Here is a 19,260-nt window from a genome sequence, read left to right as displayed (position 1 = left end):
GCACACCACTGTAATATAGAAAATGTATTGTCTATAGAAAACCAGTGAGTCTGTTTTTTAAATAGGGTTCCTATCTTGGTGAGCATAATTTTAGCTTGGCAACTATAGTAAACCACAAGCGGAAAAAAATGTCGTCTTATTATTTGCTTTTTAAATTTAGGAATCCTATTCTCATTTGCTATCACTTGATCCCCCCCATGCCTGGATCCCTAGGAAGTGTCAGTCAGTATGTGTGCAATTAGAACTCAGGTAACTCCTGCCTAGATTTCTTTTCTTGCTCTCTGAGGCAAAACAATGACCTCATTTAGATGAATATGCCAGAAAATCACTATTCACATGTAGACTCTCAGAAACAATCACTCCATCTTCCTCTTCAAATTCTTGGCAGGAAGGCTGAGTGGACTTATTGGGGGAAGATAGTGCGTGACTGCCTGCACTGCACACAATGTGCCTTCAGAAAATGTGTATTTGAACTGAAAAAGAGAAAAGATTTAAACTCTAACATGCGCCAGGCACTGGGGATACAATGCTGACCAAAGACATAAACGCTGCATCCAAAAAATAGAGTGCAATCGCTATAAAGATATTATTTTTTAAAAATTATGAGACAAACATCTACCCTAGTTAGACCTTTGTAAGATATATGGACAAAAAAAACTTCTAAAAGTTATATAATTATAGTAGAAACCAGGTAAAATAAACTTCATTCTAGCCCAGTTTCATCAGTGCCCACCAATGTCTACAGTAACTGAAAAAGAAAAAAAAGAAAGGTAAAAACCATCACCACCACTAAGAAAATAACAAAACATGTAAAATACTAATTCTAATATCAAGAAACAATTATAATCCACTCAAAACTATTCTTTCTTTTTAGTAAAGACTACGAGCTATTATTTTTTAAATAGTAAGAAATATGATCTTCTTACAAAGACGTTTTCTATTTATGTAGAAATAAAGCAACACTGTCATAATGATTAAATCAGTAAACTAGATCCCTTATGTAATGATCTGTTATTTTTCAGACAAGAAATTTTTAAAATTTTTCAGGTTATAGAACAGTATTTCTGGACAAACCTAACAAGGCAGTAGTTGTACAACACTCTCAAACTTCCAAACACCCTCAATTTCAGTACAAACAATGCTGTGTTGTACACTCAATCTAAAACTAAGAGGAAGCATTGTGGGTTGGTCACAACTTGAATTCCTTATCACAATGAGGACGGCCTAAGGATTTTACCACTAAACTCAGCCATTCAAATAACTGGAAAGACAATAACGGTGGTCGCTGCTCTCCAAAACTACTGATTTTCAGATTTGTTTGAAGGAATATTTCTTAGAACTTCCAAGTTTCTGGATAGGATTCCTTCATTCTGAAGTTACTCCTCTCCCCTAGACAAAAGTAGAAGGTTAAGTCAAAAGAATAATAATAATTAATTGAAAGCCATAAAATAGGCCTTTGTTTTTCTACTGCAGCAATTCGATTCCTCCGGATATAGAAACCAAAATATTAGTAGGGAATCTTATAGGTTAAGAAGCCTGTTTTTATATTCAAATTAGTAAAGATACTTCCAATGCATTAATGTAATCAACAAACATTTACAGAGTGTCCACTAGGGACCAACACGATGCTAGGTACAGCACATTCATTTAATCTACAACCCTAATTTACAAAACAGGAAACAGCCTCAGATTAAGGTCACTTGCCCAAAGATTTACAGTTAGTAAGATTTAGTAACATGTTTGAAACTCAGATATGTCTGAGCCATGGTTTATGTTCATTCCATTAGACCAACCTGTCTTCCAACGTGGCATAATAAAAATCTTGAAGCACCAAGAAAAACAATGGGCACAGGTGACAGTAACATGACACCACTACAACTATCTCTTTCATATAAAAGCCCCTTAAGATAGGGCCCACTCTGCTTTCTCAGACCCCTAAACATCACCTTCCTCCCAATCAGTCAGGGACAGTGGGTTGGGAATCCATTTGGTCAAAGCCAAATTGATAGGGAAACAGCTGCATAAAATTGAGGTTATAAATCCCAGTGGTTAAGAGCCCATGTTCAGTAGTAGATGACAATACAGATTCTAGTTCTACCACTACCTAGCTATGTAAACTTGGATATATCACTCAACACCTTTAAATCTCAGTTACCTCATCTGCAAAAGGAGATTTAAAATGGCACCTCTATATCACAGGATTATTGTGAGGATTAGAGAGATAATACATGTAAAATGTTTAAAGATGTGTCTGACACATAGTGAGTACTTAATATGTTATTAGCTATTAAACAACCTTCTGTTACCAATTTTAAAAACACTTTAAAATAGGTTACTCAGGGACTTTCTTGGTGGGCGCAGTGGTTAAGACTCCGCGCTCCCAATGCAGGGGGCCCAGTTTCAATCCCTGGTCAGGGAACTAGATCCCACATGCATGCCACAACTAAGATCTCACAGGCCACAACTAAGGAGCCCACGTGCTGCAACTAAGACCCAGCACAACCAAATAAATAAATAAATATTTTAAAATATATATTTAAAATAGGCTACCTCATCATGAGTTAATATGACACAGAAGAAAGGAGATTAGCAGTCATTAAAGACATCTAATTCAAACCTTAACTCAATTTGGGTACTACTTACAAGGTCAGAGTAACTACCTTCCAAACCCAAATATACCAAATATTCACTGGGAGTGTGTGGAGAAAAGAGAACTACTGTACACTACTGGTGGGAATGCAAACTTGTATAGCCACTATGGAAAACAGTACAGATGTTCCTCAAAAGGTTAGAAATAGAAGTACCATATGATCCAGCAACCCCGCTTCTGGGTGTATATCCAAAGGAAATGGAAACAGGATATTGAAGAGATATCTGCACTCCCATGATCACTGTAGCATTATTCACCATAGCTAAGATGGAATCAACCTATCTTTCCCCTTTTCTTTGCCCCGGTAACCACTAGTGTGTTCTCTACATCTGTGAGTCTGTTTCTGTTTTGTTATATTCATTCATTTTATTTTTTAGATTCCACATATAATTGATAACATACAGTATTTGTCTTTCTCTTATTTCACTAAGCATAATACCCTCTAGGCCCATCTGTGATGTTGCAAATGGCAGAATTTCATTCCTTTTTATGGCTGAGTAATATCCCATTGTATATATGTATATGTATATACACCTTCTTTATCCACTCATCTGTTTATAGACACTTAGGTTGTTTCCATATCTTGGCAGTTGTAAATAATGCTGCTATGAACATTGGGGTGCATGTATCTGTTCGAATTAATGTTTTTGTTTTTTTTCGGATATATACCCAGGAGTGGAATTGCTGGGTCATATGGTAGTTCCACTTTTAGTTTTTTGAGGAACCTCCATACTATTTCCACAGTGGCTGCACCAGTTTACATTCCCACCAACAGTATACTAGGGTTCCCTTTTCTACACGTCCTTGCCAACGTTTCATTATTCATAGACTTTTGATGATGGCCATTCTGACATACGTGAGCTGATATTTCATTGTGGTTTTGATTTGCATTTCTGATGATTAACGATGTTGAGCATTTTTTATGTGTCTGTTAGCCATCTGTATGTCTTCTTTGGAAAAATGTCTATTCAGATCTTCTGCCCATTTTCTAATCAGATTTTTTTTATATTGATGGATATACATTCTTATAACTACCACACAGCTCAATACTTAGAAGTTTGCCAACTATCCCAGAAGTGCCTCCATGTGCCCTGACTCAATCATAGCCCCTTCCCTTCTTTTAAGTAACTCCTTTCCTCTAAGTTGCTCTTGCAGAAATCACTTCCTTTTGTTTATGATTCTCTCACTGAAGTATGTCTCCCTAGATACTGTTTTTCAATCTTGACCATTTAAAAAAAAACAGTTGATGTTTCTTTTAAGTCTATTTCAATCTACAGATTTATTTTCTATACCTTTCTTAAAATTTATCTGTTTGATCTGTTTTTCATAGTCTGGATTTGACTAATTGCATACACATGATACAGTTCAACACATTTATCCGTCCTTTGTATTTCCTCATTCAAACTGGCAGCTGGATCCAGAGGCTTTATTAGGCTTGGTTTGGTCCCTCTGTCACAGCGTGGTGAGTTATTTCATTAGGAGTCACCTAGCGTCTGGTGTCCTTCCTTTCATGATGTTAGCAGCTGTTGATATTCAGTGTCTCCATCCATTAATTTATTGGAGGCTGCAAAATGTTAGTATTATAACTAACATAGTTATAATAATTGAATCACATAGTGATTCAATATTTTTATACATTATACTCCATTTAAAGTTGTTATAAAATAATGGTTACATTTCTCTATGCTATACAATGTATCATTGTTATTTATTTTATACATAGTAGTAGGGATAGGAGATTAAGAGATACAAACTACTATTAAAACATAATCATACAGACACTCTTTTGAGGTGTATGTGCTACTTCTCTTTCCTACCATTTTAAACAAAGTTTAATCAAGAAATTACAATGAATTACCAAGTATGTGATAGGAAATGAAGCAGATACATGACACATAAAAACCAACAATCTTGCCCTAAGATAGCCTGAAACCTAGCTGGAGATACAAGTAAGTACTACTTTGTATTATCAATAACTTGGTTTTCTGTTATGCTCTGGATATGTAATAGAAGTTCCAAGGAGGAAGAAATCTTATGTGGCCAGAAACATGACACAGCTCTGCACATGAAAGACACTCGATAAATACTAAAGGAAGAACAAATGAACAAAAAGAATTGGTGAAGTTGTACATATACAGAGAATTAAGTAGGGTCCTCAACAACTAGCAACACAAAATTTGCTCCTCACCGAAAAAGAGCCCTAAAATCTGAATACACACCTGAAATATTTCATAGATTCTAAAAGGCACATTTTTTTCATATCTCAGCTTCTCTGAAATTGATGGCATGCCATAGTTTAAATACGCAGCATTTTTCCTTTTCTAATAGTTAAAATAATTGTGTACCTCAAGCTTCGTAGATTTGATCAAATATATCAATTGATTCTAATATTGTATGTTGACATGATTTCAAAATTAATCGCTTACTACATGCAAATTTGGATATGTAATTATAATTTTTATTATGAGTAACAGTTCAGAAATTTAATGAAAGCCAGACATGGTACAATGTCAAATCCTATGAGTTCTGATTCTTAAAATTTCAAAACATAAAAGAACGTAAGTAATAACAACCACTACAAACTCATAGAACACATCCTCCATAAAATCTACAGCATGCGTATTCTCTAACATTACTGCAAATGGTGTTGTGAGGTAAATAACTGCAGGTAATGTAAACAAATCTCAGTTACAGAAATACAGGAAGATATTCCTTCTTTTTTATACTAAAAGGTAGCAAGCTTGGGAAAAGAAAATAATCTTTGTTGCTGTATTTTTATCTATAAATAGAAGAATAAAATAATGACCATATTAAAGAATAGAAATTTTACTGAAAAACAAATAGAAAGGGGTTAATTTCATATTAACCAAATTAATTTCATATTTATTTATAAATTACTCCAAAGGAAAACTTGTATGATCAACATAATGCATTAGTATAAAATAAGTAAACTGGTATATTTTATTTTGACTGGGGGAAGATGTCATGTTTTTTAAAAAAGTAAACAATGAATTTGCCAATGCCTGTCTATTATCGTGTAACTAGGGAAACAGTTTACAGTCTACTGGAAAAGTGCAAATAGGCATGAATAAAACTGCTGACACAACCTTAAGTACAGCATCCTTCACTTCAAAGCAGCACTAGTCTAATTAGAATAGGAACTTACATAAAGTAAAAAGCTTCCCTACCAATCTTTTACCATTATCAGCATCAATATCTGAATAGAAAAGAATACGAATTAGTGAGACGTTAATCAACTAAGGGAAGAATAAACCTTAATCAGTAGGAGAATCTCCATGTATGTATGCACCCAAATGTATGTATATGTGTACATACAGGAATCAGGATAGGATAGGAATTATAGTAGTCAGTGAATCTGACTTTTGCTACATGCCCCTTTGCTTGCCGAGGGGTAACCTTGGGCAAGTCACTTAATCTCTGCAGTCTCAAATTTCAGCATTAGAAAAGGAAGTAACATTTGTTATCTGCTATATGCCAATCACTGTGCTAGATGTTTTATGTACATTCTGTCTTAATCTTCAAAAGAATCCTACCAGATAATTAGTATTATCCTCACCCAACCAAAACTCAGTCACCTAAATTTGATTCATTCCGACAAATCAGCCTAACTCCAAAGCGCCTCTCCTTTACTACATGGTGATATATAAATATAAACATGAATGTGCACAAATATAGTTCAATACATGAATGATGACAAAGCAATGGGACAACTAGAGGCTACTATTTTTCTACAAAACACGTTTCTGTAGTGAGAATTAGGTCATTCATTCATCATTAAGGGATGAGGTCAGAATAATGTAAAAGTCACATTGGCCCAGAAAAAATATTCTCCAGCATAGTAATGTTTTAAAGTCATCAGGGACAAGCTTCCTCACAGAGAGAGCCTTAGCAATATATGATGACCTTAAGGAAAAAAAAAACTAAAAATTTTGTAGAAGAGGCCAAGCAGAGGCTGGTTAATGGTCAAGAACTGCTAGGATTTCCACAATGTTAAACTATCTGGCCAAGCTGTGAGTACAGATAAATAAGCCATGAAAATACCTTTCCCATGTTTCCTTTTTCTTAAGAAAAGGGGGGTTGGGGGTAGGGAGGACTACTAAAGGAGGCTACATCCTGGATCAGAATATTTAATTTGGACAATTTATCTTAAACAGAATTGAATGCCCTCACGGACCTACATTTCAAAGGAGAAGACTAACTGATGTTGGGTGCAAATGTTTAGCTATATTAATATTTTTATTAGAACTGTTATCAGTAAGGCAACTTGTTTTGCCTTATTATAAAGGTCAAATCTAAGACCTAGTATGTAAAGAAGGCATGAAAAACCTAGGCATGTAAAGAAGAAATATTTTAAATTATCTATAATCTCATCATCCAGAGATAATCACTTTATAAATTTGTTGTATTTGCTTCCAGTCTCCCTCACTACAATGTGCAACTAATACATATTTTCAAAATTGATGTCATGGTAGGTTAAACTCCATGAAAATGTCGATATTAAACCACTAGGCCTACAAAAATGGCAGTTTCATACGGTTCAACCTAATACCCTATGCACTACATGTGTATGGACATATAAAATTTGGTATGCATATGAATCACCTGAGTGGACTGTTTAAAAATGAAAATCCCTGGACCCAATTCTAGTGATTCTGTCAGTGGGTTCTGATGTGTATTTGTGCATTCAACTACCATCCCGAATGATACAGATATAAGTGATCTCTGAACCGCACTTTGAGAAACATTACTGCAAACACAGTACAAATGCTTTAAATGAATAATTATTGCAACAATGAAAAGTATATTCCAAAAAGCTGAGTAAGAGGAGAATATATCACTTTCTTCTCATTCAAGACACAAAACTTAAGTAATCATATAATGTCTTCAGACAAAAACTTGGCTTCATCTCTGCAGTCACTGCTTAATTGAAAGTGCAAATACTTTAAAAGTATATTAAAGTACAGTATTTTACCACAATTTAAAAATATATTTTTTTAAGTGTAAGTTTTAATATTGGCTCTGCTATTTCCTAGCTGTGTGACTTAAGGTAAGTTATGTAACCTCTCAGAGTCTCAGTTTCCTCATTTTTAAAAATGACAGTAAGAACACCTATCTCATAAATGGCATAATTAATACAGAAGTGCTTAGGATAGCATCTGGTCCAAGTTAAGGGTCCAATAAATCTTTGTTATAATTATTATGACACGATCATCATGGTGAATGCACCTAATTCAATCAACCCACAAACGACTTTGCCCAGGCAAAAAAGAGGACTGTGTTCAGCTTATCTGATAGGCCCTATATGGAAAAAGCAGTAGCAACATAAAGGCTGCCTTTAAAAAAAAATGCTGACTAAAAAATATGCCAGGTGTGGAAACAAACTCTTTAACAACATTATCTTTGTTAGAGAGCATAGGAAAAAATGGCAGCTCCAGAATTTAATCCCAAATTTGTTATTTTATTTATTATCTAGAATAATTATCCTATTTAGAGAATATTGGATATCAAAAAGATAAGTGTTGTTAAGCAAAAACATGTGCCTCTCCACCCTCCAGCCCCAAAACATGAAAAATGAAAAGAGACATTTCAATATCACCTAGAACCTGGTTCTTTAAGAAATTTCATCCTTCCTCCTAACTTTAGCATGCTTCCAGGTCAAGTATTACCATACCTCACAGTGGTAAGAGTCAACTCATTTCTTTTTAATGGACATTTTAGAAGCATGCTTAAGGAACCCTGAAAATGTTCATATACAAATTGATCAAGGTCATCAAGTACAACATATTAGTGGCAGAGTGTGAATAAATCCAGGTTTTTTTTTTTTTTTTTTTTTTTTTTGCGGTACGCGGGCCTCTCACTGTTGTGGCCTCTCCCGCTGCGGAGCACAGGCTCCGGACGCGCAGGCTCAGCGGCCATGGCTCACGGGCCCAGCCGCTCCGCGGCATGTGGGATCTTCCCGCACTGGGGCACGAACCCGTGTCCCCTGCATCGGCAGGCGGACTCTCAACCACTGCGCCACCAGGGAAGCCCCAAATCCAGGTTTTTTAATGCTTGATCTAGAGCTCTTAAGAAAAAGCAGTTCCACTAGGGCTAGGACTTCACAGTGTTGAATTACAGGTCACAGTATCTCCTATCTTTTATAACCAATCTTTTTAAAAAGTAGTCAACACTTCTGATATTCACTTCCTTTCCTCCTATTTGCCTGCCCCACTGCAAAAAAGCTTTCACCAATCCAGTGAAACTTACTAGTAATTTATTGGTAATCCACCACTTAACATTTCAATATGTATGAAATTTCAACACATCCTTGACCAAATCTCTTATGGTATTAACATCCTTATGTTCCTGTTATCAGTGTTCATAGAGGGTTTTTTTTGGGGGGTGGGGGTGGGGGTGGGTGGGGGGTTAATAAACTTGTTACCAATTGAATAATAAAAGATTACAAATACTAGTGTTTAAATTATATTAGTCTTCCATAACTGAAGTTTTAAGTACCTGAATTTAGGATAAAGTATAGAATGATATTGGAAATGTCTGCATCTTTCAAGAAACACAAAGGCCTCAAATACTACGGGCAAGTATTTAAGTATATCACAAAGAGAAGCTGTCTTCACTTGGAGGTTTGACTATCATATACAATGGCAATTTTATGCCCAATTGCTTCTATAGCAAATTATTAACATTAATTAATGTAAATGTTTTAGATGTGGCTGAAAGAAATAGCACCTCTATTGTGGCAAGAAAATGAATATGATTTAAGAATGTAAATTAGGGAAGGACAGAGAATTCAGTATTTTTATGTATCAGGCTGTGTACAAAACACTTCACATGTTAGATAGTTAGAGAGGTAAAGGAGTTGGTGAGGAATGTAGAGAGGGGAGATAATTTTCTTTCCTAATGCAAAGCCTTAAGCAGAACTTCAAAGTGGGCAAACTCTTGGGCACCTGAGTCTGATGGTCCTTTACATAACACTAGTTCTATTCTGTTTTAAGCTCTGGTCTTATACTTCTATATTTATAATCAATTATTTGTTTAAAATGCATAAAGGAAAGATGAAAGCAAAGATTATTAAAATATAATCACTGAAAATTCATAATCTTGGATACTAAATTTTTAATATCCAATTTTTAAATTTTTAAATTGCTATACCCTTAAACACTACTTTAAAATAGCTACTATGTTTTCATCAACATTCCTTAGAATTGGTTCAACTCAGAGTTCCTAAATGTTGTTGTATCTATGAGACCACTAAGAAAGCAAAAGACCAAAAAAGGATACAAAACAACTCTTAATACAACTCCTCACTAGTACAAGAATTTACCATAATCCCATTATCATAATTATAGCTAGATGAAATTGATGAAATTTACAAATGTGAGAAATATTCTGTTTCATTTAGATGACAGAGGATAGTTAACATAAATTGTTATATTTTAGAGATGTGCTCTCATGATCAATACCCAAGTATGTTGATACACATGTTGATGCTAAACTAGGAGCAGGGAGCAGAGATTATATTCAAGACTACCAGTACCAATGAACTTTTTACGAACTGATGGATGAAATAACACATAATCTCTAAAATTTCATGGGGGCATTCAATTACCTGTAAAATTACTGAGGTTACCCATAACTTACAGCAAAGAAAACAAAAAAGAGAAACTTACTATTCTAATTTTAAAAATACATGCTGCTGCTTTAAGTGGCCAGCAGCCTCACAGCAACTCGGGGCTGCAATCACAACATCCATTAGAGTCCTCCACAGCTCAGAGCAGGCAAGCAAGTGGTTGTCAGTGCAGCTAGTAAATCACCTGATCCTATTACAAAATCAATTACTGCAGTGCATTTCCATTGCTACACAATCTGATGATGACAAAATGATACTGGATAGCTACTGCAAGGTCAAGAAAACTGCTCAGAACATCTTTAATTGATCTTTTATTTTTAATCACTTGGTCTTAGTTATAATGCATCCATTTTAATTGTATATTTTTATTTGAAATAAATCTATGTAGTTACCTTTGGTTGCCTGGGACACTCGATGGATAATCTCTGCAACTGGTCTGATGTATGGCTACCAGGGAACAGGTCGGAGCAGCAGGTCGAACGGCTCAACCTCTTCATTAAAGAAGAAATAACGCTGCAGCCACAGCCACACATTGACTTGCTCATTTAACTTAAAAAATCAGAGAATTTAACTTAAAAAATCAGAACTGGTAATGTCCCATGTATACTCAAAATTGGCTAACTGCCTCATTCTGCAGCTCTCTGGCTGAAAGAAACACTGTTAAAAAAGAATAAAACAACAGCTTCCCTACAGAAGATACGAGCCACAAACTCACTGCCAAGAAAAACTCGATATTAAAAGCAGAAGTCTCCCGGCTACTCTTTAGAAAGAAGGTAGGGTGCTTTAATATTTTAAACTGTTTTATATTAAAGCCCAAGTACTGAATAAAGGAGCAAACTCAAGATAATATACCCCCAAATTATACTAACCACTCTTTCTGTCCTCCATCAGTTTAGATCTGCTTGTCTACTCCTCCGGCTCAGCCTATCCAACCTGTTCCCTCTGTAAATGCACACTGTCTCAACAACCAACAGGAATGAGCCCCACCCCTCCCTGTCCCCATACACTCTGTTCAAGAACCGCTCAATATCTGTAAAAGAACTGCTGCTGCATTGCTTTGAGAAACAACAGGGAGCAAATTACTGGACGGATTCTTTAACTTACCAATCAGAACTGCTGACCCTTTATGACTCTACGATTCAAGAAGCCAGCCAAACTCTCACAGTAAGAATAATCAACTGATTTTACTTCTTTATTACAGATTAATTTATAGGATTGTTTTCAATCTTGTTATTCAATCTAAAATACAAAAACATAGGCATAACTATTTTTTTAAACAAAATTTAGACAGTAGCTAGTAAAAATCTTTGAGTATTGCTGGAAGAGGGCAGCACGGTGGTTGATAGGCAAAGTAAAAACTTCCTTCTGAATACTGTACTTAAACTTGAGAAATATGGAGCAATAAAATTGTATAGCAAGTGTTGATAATGACAGAATAACTAAGAAAGAGAATCCAAGGAGACCCCTGCTATCATAAATGTAAGAAGAGTTTAAAATGAGAAGGAAAGGGCATGTGACTACATAGATAGGTATTGACAATAAGTGAAAAGCCACCAAAAACCTGGTTGTTTTGATACTGAATCTTCTCCTACCTGGTTACCTGCATCTCATTAAAAATATTCAAAAACCACAAACCACCCTGAAAACATAAACAACAGTATTAATTATGTTAGCCATACTCTAGTACCTTTTGCCAATAATGTATAAAGATATATATATGTATGTATACCATGTAATTATAATCCACAGGACAAGAGAGGGTGACATTAATACAAATACTTTATAGTCTTCCCAAATAATCAGACTTCAAACAACTGTAACTTAATGAACATTCATAGATCCACGATTATCAGTCTGTTAACAGCACTGTTTTTGAGGAAGATAGTCTAAAAACTAAAAGAAATACCTTGTATTAAAATGTATATTTTAAAAACTTCCTGTTTTCTGTGGCATTGAAAGGTTCTTTATTTGTGTATATCTCATGTTCAATTTCTTCTTTGGTTTAAATCTAAAAAGAACCAGTATTGCCTCTTCCTTCACCTTGCGCTGCCCTTTTGATATTCATGTTAAACTTAAATCAATTTCCAGAATATCTAAAAACAGGCATGCACTTCACATTGCATTTTTAAAAATCTGCTTGTAGATAAAGGCTACGGAAACAAACAAGCAAAATAATGCAGTAACCTTTTACTCGCCTGCTGGAGGTACTGTCTGCTGCATAGAATTTTAAATCCTCATCTGCAGATGCAATTGAGCTGGTATTGCCAAGAACTCTGCTTTTCCTGTGCTGCTGCTACCCAGCTATTCATCGAAAGAGCAAATTACCATGGAAAATGTGAAGTACTTTAAGTTTAAGTTTCTTACATGATTTAACAAAAGAACTTATAAAATCTAGCTATAGCTTGCTCCATCACATTTTCAGAGGCTTGTCAGACACGTTGGAGAAAAAGATCTTATTGCTGCTAATGCACTCCTCCTAGCAAATGTGCGAGATTGGGAAGCTTAGAGAGGTAATGAAAAAATTAGTACATCATCCGAACGTAAGGACAATGTACTGAGCATTAAAACCTCATGCAATTTATATTGTCAACAAATATATAGCATGCCCATAATATGAGGTTTTTATTAGCTTTATAATTAACACAGCCTTTAAATAAATCATTGTGTCTAATATTACAGACAAGCATCAATAACAATCCTCACCAAATGCTGTTAGTGAAAGTAAGTTATTTTACTAGCTACTCAGCATCAATGTTGGTTCTAAACAAAACCATGAAATAAAAGATGCAAAAGTATAGATTACTACTTGTGAAATAACTTGATGTGTAGTGCTTCATTTCCCTCATTCCCCATCAATACCCTCTGGATCTTACACTAGTTATAACTAAAATCAAATGTAAGCAATAAGTGCTATTTTCATTACTTATTTTTCCTTCCGTGTCAGCTAATTTAACATACTATTGATTTTTAGGTTGCATACAGATGGAGGCAGAAGGCAAGTCAACAAAGAAACAGCTTTAAAAACTCTCAGAAAATGAAACATAACATATTTAGGGAAAAAAAACAGTTATCTTTGTATGGCTAGAGTTATATTCACCAAGAGGTGGAAACAACAGTAATATTTGCTCACTAATGACATTAAGCATCATGATTATTTTTTAATAAATTAACTGCATTTTAAAGTTGTGCTTTCCCCCTTAATTACAAGTAACTCTGAATACCAAAAACTTGCTTTAAAAATTTTAACCATCTATTACTATTGAATAAGTTTCTACTTCTCTAAGAAATAAGGTGACCAGTTCTATTACATGGTAGTCTAAAACATGTGAAACCTACAAACACAACCCTGCAGGTCAGGACATCCTTCCTCAATGCCCAAATGTATTGATATATACATAAGCAAGCACAAGCTAACTTCAATAGTTCCCCTAAAGTAGAGCATATGGAACAGAAACACTCAGTTGACACTATTATATATTTAAAACTTGTCTTTCATTTTAAAGACTTTAAGATATTGCCACATACAGTTTCCCAGTGAGAAATTATTCCAGCAGTTCTCAAAATATGGACTTGGGGGTGGTCTCTGAGACCCTGACATAAAGTCTATGAGATCAAAATTATTTTCATAATACTAAGATGTTAGTTGTGTTTTTCACTCTCAATCTCTCATAAGTATACAATGAAGTTTTCCTCAGACAACATGGTTTGTTATATCTTAACAGACTGAATGTAGAAGCAGATAAGAGAATCCAACTATCTTTCATTAAGCCAGACTTTAAATACATTTGTAGAAACGTAAGACAATGTCATCTTTCTTATTGACTTTTTTTGTTTGGGGAAAATAAGGCTAATTCCCCCAAAATATATTAATTGCGTGAACATATAATTACCAGTTATTTTTAAGTGAATTTAAAAGAATGAATACAGTACTTTTTAAACTTCTCAGTTTTACTTTCTAATAGGTTAAATATTGAGAAATATAACTTAAATAAATCAAATGTCTTTGGGGTCCTAAATAATTTCTAAGAGTATAATAGGGTCCTGAAACACAAAAAAGTTGACACTGACTAGAAATTTTTGCTCACATTTTTCCTTCAGTCAAGGCTTACAGTTTGGGGTTATAAAAATGACTTCATATAGCTGATTCACTTTGTTGTAAAGCAGAAACTAACACACCATTGTAAAGCAATTATACCCCAATAAAGATGTTTAAAAAAAAAAAAAAAAAAAAAAAAAATGACTTCAGCAATTTTAAAAGCAGTGATTCTGAAAACATTCGTTTTAGAATATCAAATATAAAAAGTTTCTGAATTTTCACTGATGTCATTTTAATACTCAACTTGGTCACCTTAATTATTGAGTACAATTATTATCAGCTGTGTCTCACAGTAATGCTAAAAACTAAAATCTATTTTTTAAAAGTAGTAGATAACTGATAATTATGTTCATAAGCGAGACATTAGTCTAGCTTGTAAACACATATACAGTGAAAAAGAGAGAAAAGCAGTTGTTAGGAAAAGGAGAAATGTGAGATTACATATATTCTAACATAAAAATAAACCCATAAGAACAGTTTCTAAAATTCATCTTGTCTGTACAAAATTACTAGTTTTAAATCATTTTCTTTTTCCCCTGAGAAGAAATACAAAGCCTTCAAATAACAGTCAGCCCTCCACATAGGCAGATGTGGAACCCACGGATACGGACAGCCAACTGCACTACACCATTTACATGAGAGACTTGAGCATCTGCGAAGTTTGGTGTCGGGGGGGTCCTGGAAACAACCTCCCACAGACACCAAGGGATGGCTGTACACCTCAAGATGTGATAAACAGATGACTGGGGGGAGGAGAAACGTTAAAGACTATATGAAAGACATCTAGAGAAATTACAGTAAGACAACAATTACTTTATAGCAACTCCTATTGCTGAGAATATGTTAAATATTTGATATATTATGACTTCATAGTCTAACACGGGATAGACGGCTTCTTATCACCTTAAATTTTAATGTACTAGGCCACATTTTCCCCTGTAAGTTCCACATGGTTAATTGTCAAAGGGGTTCTCCTTAGTTCTGTCTTTGGCCAAACCCCAGGTCCTCAGTATTCAATAGCTTTAGTTCCCATTCGTTCATTCATTCAACTATTTACTAAGCACCAACCACGTGCTAGGCAGGGATAGGTAATGAAGAAGTTGCAATGCACAAAACAGATAAAAATCCCTCCTACCTTCATTAAACTTATATTCCAGGAGAAGACACACAACAACAAAACAGATATTTACTATAGGAGATGGTGATAAATCATAAGGAGAAAAAAAAGAACGAAATGGCGGGAAAAGCCTCATTTTTCTTACTAGAAATATAAATAATACTTTTAAAGATTTAGGAATATGATTCAAGATATTATCGATATTTCTATATTTGTCTTTTATTGTTTTTGTTTTTAAGGTATTTTTAAAGTAAATCCCAGATATCATGTCACTCCCTTCCCCCACCCACACACATATCTTTAATTTTGCCATTGCCTTATATAATAACAAAATCACTATTATCACACTTATCAAATTAAGCTTCCAAGGTATTAACTAATACCAGTCAACACTCAAATTTCTAAGACTGCCTCAAGAATGTCTATTTTAGATAATGTGATCTAAACAGAATCCAAAAAGAACTACTCTTGGTATGTGATTCTTGTTTCTCACATCTCTTTCACTTGAGAGCAACTCCCCTGCCCCTCTTTTTCAGGCCACTGACTTGCAGAAACCACTTTAGTTTTCTTATATCCTGAAACTGTCTATATGCTTCTTCACTATGTCATTTACCCTGTACCCCAATCTTTCCTATTTCCCACAAATAATTTTTGATAATGACTATTCCAAATTCCAAATTTAACAGAAATACTAGAGATTTGAGGTGGCAGACACAGGAGTCCTTCTAACTCCAGAGAATCGAACAGCAATTTAAGGCTATTGGTAATTTTCAAACACTTGCTGAAATTAATTTGAAACATTTAACATGGTGCAATAGCTCTGAAAAGACAGAAGAGGGAACTATAATATTTAGGAATTCCACATTTAAATAGCACTAACTTTAGTTTCAAATTTAAACACTGAGTTTCAACGTGGCAATGGTTGAAAATATAGTAATGATTACTGCTTTACATATCCTCCCTCCAAAAACAAAACAAACAAAAACCCTAGAATACAGAAGAAAAAGATTTGCAAGAACAGGGTAAAGACTGAATGCAGATATTTATAAGTTGTATCATACTAATAAATAATAACCATTAACAAAAGCTATCATTTAAAATTATTTTACCAAACAATACACTTCTACTTTCTAAATATTTATCTTCAATGAGCATATATACATTAAAACCAAGGTATGTGTTTTATAATAGCCATTTTAGTTCAAAATGATAAGTTAAAATTATGTTTTAAAAAATAGTTTTCTTGAAGTCATCAGGAAAATCCAGAAATTAAGGGTTTTACAGCAAGTTGTTTTTGCATATCCATTTATTCAAAGGGAAACTGCAAAAAGACCAGTAATAATGACATCTCAAGAATAAGCATAGTCTACTACTACTACTACTAAGATGTTTGCTCTGAAAACTCCTGACATTTTATTAAAATGTATATTTAATTTATATAAAAATATAAATCTGTCACTTTAATTAAAACTGAAGTACTTTATGCAAGTACATAAAAGAAGAGCAAAATTTATACACACATGACTGCTACTCTACCAAGGCAAGACAGAAGAGTTAGCTAGGTTACTATAGGACAAAAGTCAGGCAAGCTTTCTGTTACTATCTAACAAGGATCCCCTTTACTCCAGTTTCCAATAACATGTGCACTTCCTTCCAAGCCCCTACCAGCAGTACTATTAATGTTCATGTTTCCACCAAATTCTGTTTATGACATTTTGGCATTTCTTTAAGAAGCTATAGGCTTTCTTTACTTTCTTCTGAGTCCTCATCTTCAGGATCTTTACCATCCATGTTTCTACCAAAAGTACATTCAAGGCAATCTACGCTTTTCCTATCATATTCCTCAAAATTCTACTCATTACCCAATCTCAAAGCCGCTTCTATAATGTGCAGGTATTGGTTACAGCAGCACCGCCCACTTCTGTACTAGCTTCCTAGGGCTGCTGTAACACATTACCTCAAGGCTGCTGGCATATCACGACATGAATTTACTCTCTTACAGTTCTTGAGGTCAGAAGCCCAAAATCAGTTTCAGTGGGCTAAAAATCCAGGTGTTGGGGCTTCCCTGGTGGCGCAGTGGTTGAGAGTCCGCCTGCCGATGCAGGGGACACGGGTTCGTGCCCCGGTCTGGGAAGATCCCACATGCCGCGGAGCGGCTGGACCCGTGAGCCATGGCCGCTAAGCCTGCGCGTCCAGAGCCTGTGCTCCTCAACGGGAGAGGCCACGACAGTGAGAGGCTCGCGTACCGCAAAAAAAAAAAAAAAAAAAATCAAGGTGTTGGCAGGCCAGTGTTCTTTCTAAAGGCTCTAAAAGAGAATCTGTTTCCTTGCCTTTTCTAACTTTTAGAAAGCTGCCTCATTCCTTAGCTCCTGGCTCTTTCCTAAATCTTCAGAGTGTACCACTCTAACCTCTTACCTTCAGTCTCCCTTCTCTTTCTTCTGCCCTGACCTTCTTACCTCCCTCTTTTAAGGAGTCTGTGATTATACTGGGCCCACCAGGGTAATTCAGGATAAACTCCCCATCTCAAGATCCTTAACTTAATCACATATGAAAAGTTCCTTTAGCCACATAAGATAGTATAGTCACAGATTTTGGAAATTAGGACATGGACATTTTTGGGGCTGGGGATAGTAGTCAACCTCCCACAGTATATCAAAAAAGCATGAAATATAAAAGAAAAAGATATAAACTCAGCTTCATCAAAATGAAAAACTTCTAAACTTCAAAAGACATTGGTTAAAAAAAATGAAATGCAAGCCACAAACAGGGAAAAACCTCAAACAGTTACACAAAGGACTAGTTTCTTATAAAGGTAAACATATACCTGGTATATGATCCCACTATTGCACTCAGAGGAAAAAGGAAAGCACATGTCCACATGAAAAAATCTATGCAAATGTTTGTAGCCGATTTGCAATAGCCAAAAACTGTTAACAACCCAACACAGCAACAGGTAAATGGAAAACAAATTGTGATGTATCAAAATCAAATCAAAATTTTAGTATTCCATAATAAAAAGGGACAAAGTATTGATAGTCCATCCAACAATATGGATAAATCTCCAATTTATTAACCTGGGGGAAAGAAGCCAGAGAAAAGAGGAGACATATTATATGATTCTACTTATATAACATTCAAGAAAATACAAACTAACCTGTAATGACAGAAAGGAAAATCAGTGTTTGCCGGGAAAGTGGGGGAAGGGAGGGAGGAATTACAGAGTTATAAGGAGGATTTTGGGGATGACGTATATATTCATCTTGAATGTGGTGATGGCTTCATGAGTACATATATGTGTCAAAAGTCATCAAATTATGCATTAATTACATCTAAAACAACTTTTTAAATTTAAAAATTAGAACATGGAAATGAAGCAGAGAAATTAAAATCTGAAACCTATTTTTTTGGTAGAATCTTAATAAACAGTCTGCAGACAAAGTAAAGAATACCAAAGACAACTTGAAAGATTAAAGATATTACACTGACACTGTAATACAATTTAAAATACAGTCAATATATGTATTTGGTCTTTGGCCCCAGTTCCTGGCAAAAGCCTGTGACTTTCCTGAGTGATAAAAGTGTCTTTTGTTATTCATTCTCGGATACCAACTAGGTGTCCTACAATTCAATTCAATTCTGATACTAATCAGAGTTAGTGTCAGAATGCACAAATTAAAGGTACAATCCTTCCATTCTGACACTACCTCTGTCAAAGCCCCTTTCAACCACTCCTGAGTTTATGCTAATGA

The 19,260-nt window shown here is 34.9% G+C and overlaps 1 protein-coding gene across 4 annotated transcripts in view; it reads right to left on the bottom strand.

Moving 5' to 3' along the window:
- Positions 1-19,260, bottom strand: part of FBXW7 (F-box and WD repeat domain containing 7) — a 208,136-nt gene that overhangs the window by 109,344 nt on the left and 79,532 nt on the right. Inside the window, exon 1 of one of the 4 annotated variants that reach the window (XM_032632856.1) lies at positions 10,691-10,718. The exons of the other annotated variants lie outside the window; for them this stretch is intronic. The gene's annotated coding sequence lies outside the window, so the exon portion shown is untranslated. Of the gene's footprint in view, positions 1-10,690; positions 10,719-19,260 lie in introns of those variants that run through there. 4 annotated transcript variants of the gene reach the window in all.

Source organism: Phocoena sinus, chromosome 5 (assembly GCF_008692025.1).
Source record: "Phocoena sinus isolate mPhoSin1 chromosome 5, mPhoSin1.pri, whole genome shotgun sequence".
Lineage (NCBI taxonomy): Eukaryota > Metazoa > Chordata > Mammalia > Artiodactyla > Phocoenidae > Phocoena > Phocoena sinus.
The sequence above is the reverse complement of the archived record's forward strand: the minus strand, read 5'-3'. Positions and strand labels throughout refer to the sequence as shown.